At 58.3% G+C, this 5,340-nt stretch overlaps 3 non-coding genes across 3 annotated transcripts in view; all 3 read left to right on the plus strand.

The window, feature by feature from the left end:
- Positions 1–396: 396 nt before the first annotated feature.
- Positions 397–2,211, plus strand: LOC142793065 (small subunit ribosomal RNA). Its single transcript, XR_012891416.1, has one exon. It is a non-coding gene; the product is annotated as a small subunit ribosomal RNA (ribosomal RNA).
- Positions 2,212–3,930: 1,719 nt separating this feature from the next.
- On the plus strand, positions 3,931–4,083 carry LOC142793081 (5.8S ribosomal RNA). The gene has a single exon (XR_012891430.1). It is a non-coding gene; the product is annotated as a 5.8S ribosomal RNA (ribosomal RNA).
- A 1,154-nt stretch (positions 4,084–5,237) lies between these two features.
- LOC142793082 (large subunit ribosomal RNA) overlaps positions 5,238–5,340 on the plus strand; it is a 3,958-nt gene continuing 3,855 nt past the window's right edge. Inside the window, exon 1 of the ribosomal RNA XR_012891431.1 lies at positions 5,238–5,340. This exon is cut by the window's right edge and continues 3,855 nt beyond it. This is a non-coding gene — a ribosomal RNA (large subunit ribosomal RNA).

Here is a 5,340-nt window from a genome sequence, read left to right on the forward strand (position 1 = left end):
TCGGACGGTGCCGTTTTACCACGATATCGAGGTGTGTTCCGTGTCGTCCTCGGGCGATTCAGATGCGAAAGCGCCGAAGACGCGGGCGTGACCCGTCGTCTGGCGGCTTTGCAGTCTCGGCTCCGTTGCTAGTTCCGGCCGGTCCACCGACAGTGCAGCGGGCTTGGGCAACCCGCACGGCGCGACCGAGTCGATGCAACGAAAAAGAGCGAGCATGAACGTGCTTCTTGCCGCACGGCTCCCACTCGTCTTTCGGGAAGGTTGTGCCGTAGCGAGCTCGAACGCCGTCATCTCGGAGTGCAAAATAAGCGTGTTGGGGCGCCTGAAGGTGGCCTCCGCCGCACACAGACTGCGTCCGGCCCGCCGAAGGCGAGGACGGACGCGCAGTCGAACGATTACCTGGTTGATCCTGCCAGTAATCATATGCTTGTCTCAAAGATTAAGCCATGCATGTCTAAGTACATGCCGAAATAAGGCGAAACCGCGAATGGCTCATTAAATCAGTTATGGTTCCTTAGATCGTTTCTTCCTACTTGGATAACTGTGGCAATTCTAGAGCTAATACATGCAGTGAGCCTGGAGCCCTTTGGGTAACGGGTGCTTTTATTAGACCAAGATCGATCGGGTTTCGGCCCGTATTGTGTGGTGACTCTGGATAACTTTGTGCTGATCGCATGGCCACGAGCCGGCGACGTTTCTTTCAAGTGTCTGCCTTATCAACTTTCGATGGTAGGTTACTTGCTTACCATGGTTGTTACGGGTAACGGAGAATCAGGGTTCGATTCCGGAGAGGGAGCCTGAGAAACGGCTACCACATCCAAGGAAGGCAGCAGGCGCGCAAATTACCCACTCCCGGCACGGGGAGGTAGTGACGAAAAATAACAATACGGGACTCTTTTGAGGCCCCGTAATTGAAATGAGTACACTCTAAATCCTTTAACGAGGATCAATTGGAGGGCAAGTCTGGTGCCAGCAGCCGCGGTAATTCCAGCTCCAATAGCGTATACTAAAGCTGCTGCGGTTAAAAAGCTCGTAGTTGGATCTCAGTTCCAGACGAGTAGTGCATCTACCCGATGCGACGGCTCGGACTGAACATCATGCCGGTTCTTTCTTGGTGCACTTCATTGTGTGCCTCGAGATGGCCGGTGCTTTTACTTTGAAAAAATTAGAGTGCTCAACGCAGGCGAGTCGCCTGAATAAACTTGCATGGAATAATAGAACAAGACCTCGTTTCTGTTCTGTTGGTTTTTGGAATACGAGGTAATGATTAAGAGGGACGGACGGGGGCATTCGTATTGCGGCGCTAGAGGTGAAATTCTTGGACCGTCGCAAGACGAACTACTGCGAAAGCATTTGCCAAGAATGTTTTCATTGATCAAGAACGAAAGTCAGAGGTTCGAAGGCGATCAGATACCGCCCTAGTTCTGACCATAAACGATGCCAACCAGCGATCCGCCTGAGTTACTCAAATGACTCGGCGGGCAGCTTCCGGGAAACCAAAGTATTTGGGTTCCGGGGGAAGTATGGTTGCAAAGCTGAAACTTAAAGGAATTGACGGAAGGGCACCACCAGGAGTGGAGCCTGCGGCTTAATTTGACTCAACACGGGAAAACTTACCCGGCCCGGACACTGGGAGGATTGACAGATTGAGAGCTCTTTCTTGATTCGGTGGATGGTGGTGCATGGCCGTTCTTAGTTGGTGGAGCGATTTGTCTGGTTAATTCCGATAACGAACGAGACTCTAGCCTATTAAATAGGTGCGGGGTTCCCAGCACCTTACAACCTTCTTAGAGGGACAAGCGGCTCCTAGCCGCACGAAACAGAGCAATAACAGGTCTGTGATGCCCTTAGATGTCCGGGGCCGCACGCGCGCTACACTGAAGGAAGCAGCGTGTCTTTATCCCTGTCTGAAAAGACTGGGTAACCCGTGGAACTTCTTTCGTGATTGGGATAGGGGCTTGCAATTGTTCCCCTTGAACGAGGAATTCCCAGTAAGCGCGAGTCATAAGCTCGCGTTGATTACGTCCCTGCCCTTTGTACACACCGCCCGTCGCTACTACCGATTGAATGATTTAGTGAGGTCTTCGGACCGATGTCCGGCGCGGCCTTTCGGTTGCGCCGGTCTGTTGGAAAGATGACCAAACTTGATCATTTAGAGGAAGTAAAAGTCGTAACAAGGTTTCCGTAGGTGAACCTGCGGAAGGATCATTAACGGATTGTGAAGGGTGAGCGCCTCAGCTGCGTCTGCGCCCGACACTTTCTGCCGCTGACCCCGTTTGGACGCGGGGTCGGCTTTTCCCCACGGGGCTGCCTGAATGTGGAGCGGCACCCCGTGACAAATTGTTGCGCCCAGCGGACGCCAACACCGCGACCTTGGACGGTCGGCCAGGTGGCGGACGCGGCTACAAACGGCGCAACGCACTCATAGGTCGGCTTTCGACCCGCCACTGCACCGTGGCTCGAAGCGCTCGAAATGCGCGACCCGACCGCTGCGGGACCGCCTAGTACTGTAAACAGGAGCGGCGGAGCGCGAACGGCGAGTCGTGGTTACGTCGGTAGAAGGCGAGGCTGCGCGTTCCCGAAACGCCAGCCGAGTGCCCTCCCGACCGTTCGAGCGTGCAAGAACGAGACCCGACAATCGCGCGGCGACTGCCAAGTACGAGAGGAACGGCACAAGCGTCGGCGGTCGGTCAAGGAACTGGCGATGTGACGGGTCCGCTGTGCACCAGTGCATACCGTCCCGCCGTCCGCGGCAAGCGCCTCCGCGTCCTCGGGTGACGGAGGCTGCCGGTCGGTTCTTGCAGGCGAGGGATCTCGCTGGCACCGGTTCGCGTTGACGCGCGGCCGGTCATGGCACGGCGATGCGACGGCCGAGGTGCGCAGTACTCGATGGAGGAACCGCACGCTCCGATGACCGTCCCGCCCTCCGCGGCGTATGCGTACCGACCGTAATGGTTGCAGCAGCGCCGGCCGGCTTTTGAATTCGCCACACGAAACACGGTGCGAGATCGCGGTTAGGGGAGCGTCGACGTTGCCAGGCGTTTTGCTTGCTGCCGAGGGAAAGGCGGCACGGCCACGTCGCGCTCGTCGCGATTAGCGGGTCTGCGCGCTTTGGGAAGGTGCCGCAACGACTTGCCGAAAGAGGAAGCACGGAAGAACGAGGGACTTGGACGTCCCGACAATTGAACGCACTTGCGGCCAGGCCCTTGCTGGCTTCGTTCTTCCGCCTCGAGTAGGCTCGTACGCGGCTCCGGCGCCGAAAGTGGTCCTTGGCACCGACTTCGGTGGACGTGGGAAGTGCCGCGCAAGTACGGCGCGCCTGGCTCCACCTGTTGGCTAAAGTAGGCAGCCGGATCGGCATTTTGGTGTGCGGTGGCAAACCGTGGATGCGAAAAAAGCTTGTGCGATTTCGTGGAACAAAAAGCGGGGGTCCCCCTTTTTATGCGGAGGAGACCGACCCGCCTGCCGTGGTGAACCGCGACGCCACGGTAAAAACGGGAGAGGCTTGTCGATGGGACCGTGCATCCCGCGCTCCACGGAGGCCGGGAGGCGGCCGCCCGAGGAAATGTGTAGCCGTCGAGGCCCGCATCTGCGTGCACTCTTATCCAAATGGGTGTACCGCAGGCATTTTCTGGTTAGGCGGGCCAATGAGAGCGAGCACACAACGATACCTACGGGTCCGGCTTGGAGAACCGGCTTCGACGCCTCCCGAGTATTTATAGAGGGGTGGACCACGAAAGCACTCGCAAGTAGCGAAAGCGAAACGCCGTCCGAAACACACCGTTTGCTCGATTTGCGGCAGCCGAAAAAGGCGCGGCAGAGTTTTGGAGTCCAAGCGTGCGCTGAAAAGCGCCCTTCTTGGCCACTGTTTGGCCGAGTGCCAGAAACGTTTGGTTTTGACTGTACGGAATTGAACAAACACTTTTTCACGACTCTAAGCGGTGGATCACTCGGTTCTCGGGTCGATGAAGAACGCAGCCAGCTGCGAGACTTGGTGTGAATTGCAGGACACACTGAGCACTGATTCTTTGAACGCACATTGCGGCCTTGGGTCTTCCCTTGGCTTCGTCTGTCTGAGGGTCGGATCACATATCAAGAGAGCCTTCGGCGCACAAGGGAACGTGAGCCGTCGACTCGTTTTGACCGCGTCGGCAACACGGACAGCACGCTGAACACCTCACAGCGAGCGCCAACAGCGGCCACTCAAGGGCGAGACGGTGGCGACCGTCGTGCCAGAGCCCAACCGAAACGGGGGCGACCGACTGCATTGAGGATGTGGCACCTCGTTGAGACCGCCGCAGGACTTCGAGTCGGAAGGAAGCCTGCAGGGAAAGTGCGGTCGAGGTTGCGTACTCCTCTCTGCGACCGGGCGCGCAAGAGCTGCGAGAGCCACGGACGCGCAACTTTAACGCACGGTAAACACGAGGAGCGAAAGCCGGCCAGCAAAGCTTCTCCAGCCGTGCGCAAAGTGCGCGAGATCGCAGCCTTGCGTTGCGCTTGTTGCCCTCGAAGTAAGCAGGGTGTCCCGTAGACCGGGCGCTCGAACACGCTGCGGGGCCGTGCCTCCTCCAGGCTTTGCCGCGCGAACAGGGAACGTTCGCGCGCAAAGCGCAGGGAGGTGAGGAGGCTGCGCCCGGCGTTTGCGGTTCGCTGCGTACGCGGTTGATGCGGAGAGCACGGCGCGACGACTTGCCGCGAAGCGGAAAAAGTCTCCCGCACGAGTTGGCGAAACGTTGGCGAAGCTTAAGGCGTTCTCGTCGTAGTCCGCCGTCGGTCTAAGTGCTTCGCAGTTCCCGTCCCGTTCAAAAAACTGGGCCACTCCAGTTGGGGCGGGGGCGACGCTACACGAGACGATGCCTCTCGCCAGGCTGCGTGGCTGCCCTTGCGGCGGCGGCGACTGGCCTCGGCGGTGTTTGGGCTTTCGACACGGTCGTTTATCACGCAACTGCTCGGACGACGCACGCGCGCAGCGGAATGCCGCTTGCCAGCCTTGTGAAGATGTGACCCTGTACAGGGTTGCGGGCGCACTTGGTAGGGCGTCGTACTCGGTTCGCGATGGGTTTACGAACGTGTCCCGTCACTTCCACGTCACACCGGTTGTGCGCCGCACGCGTGCAGCGGGGAAGCCGATTGCCAGCCTTGTGAAGAAGTGGCCCTGTACAGGGTTGCGGGCGCACTTGGTAGGGCGAGCGCACGCGGTCGTGCAGGAAGTTGATGGAAGCGAATGTATCCGCTGTCGACCTCAGATCAGGCGAGACAACCCGCTGAATTTAAGCATATCACTAAGCGGAGGAAAAGAAACCAACAGGGATTCCCCGAGTAGCTGCGAGCGAAACGGGA

This window comes from Rhipicephalus microplus, unplaced genomic scaffold (genome assembly GCF_043290135.1).
Source record: "Rhipicephalus microplus isolate Deutch F79 unplaced genomic scaffold, USDA_Rmic scaffold_273, whole genome shotgun sequence".
In the NCBI taxonomy this organism is placed as follows: domain Eukaryota; kingdom Metazoa; phylum Arthropoda; class Arachnida; order Ixodida; family Ixodidae; genus Rhipicephalus; species Rhipicephalus microplus.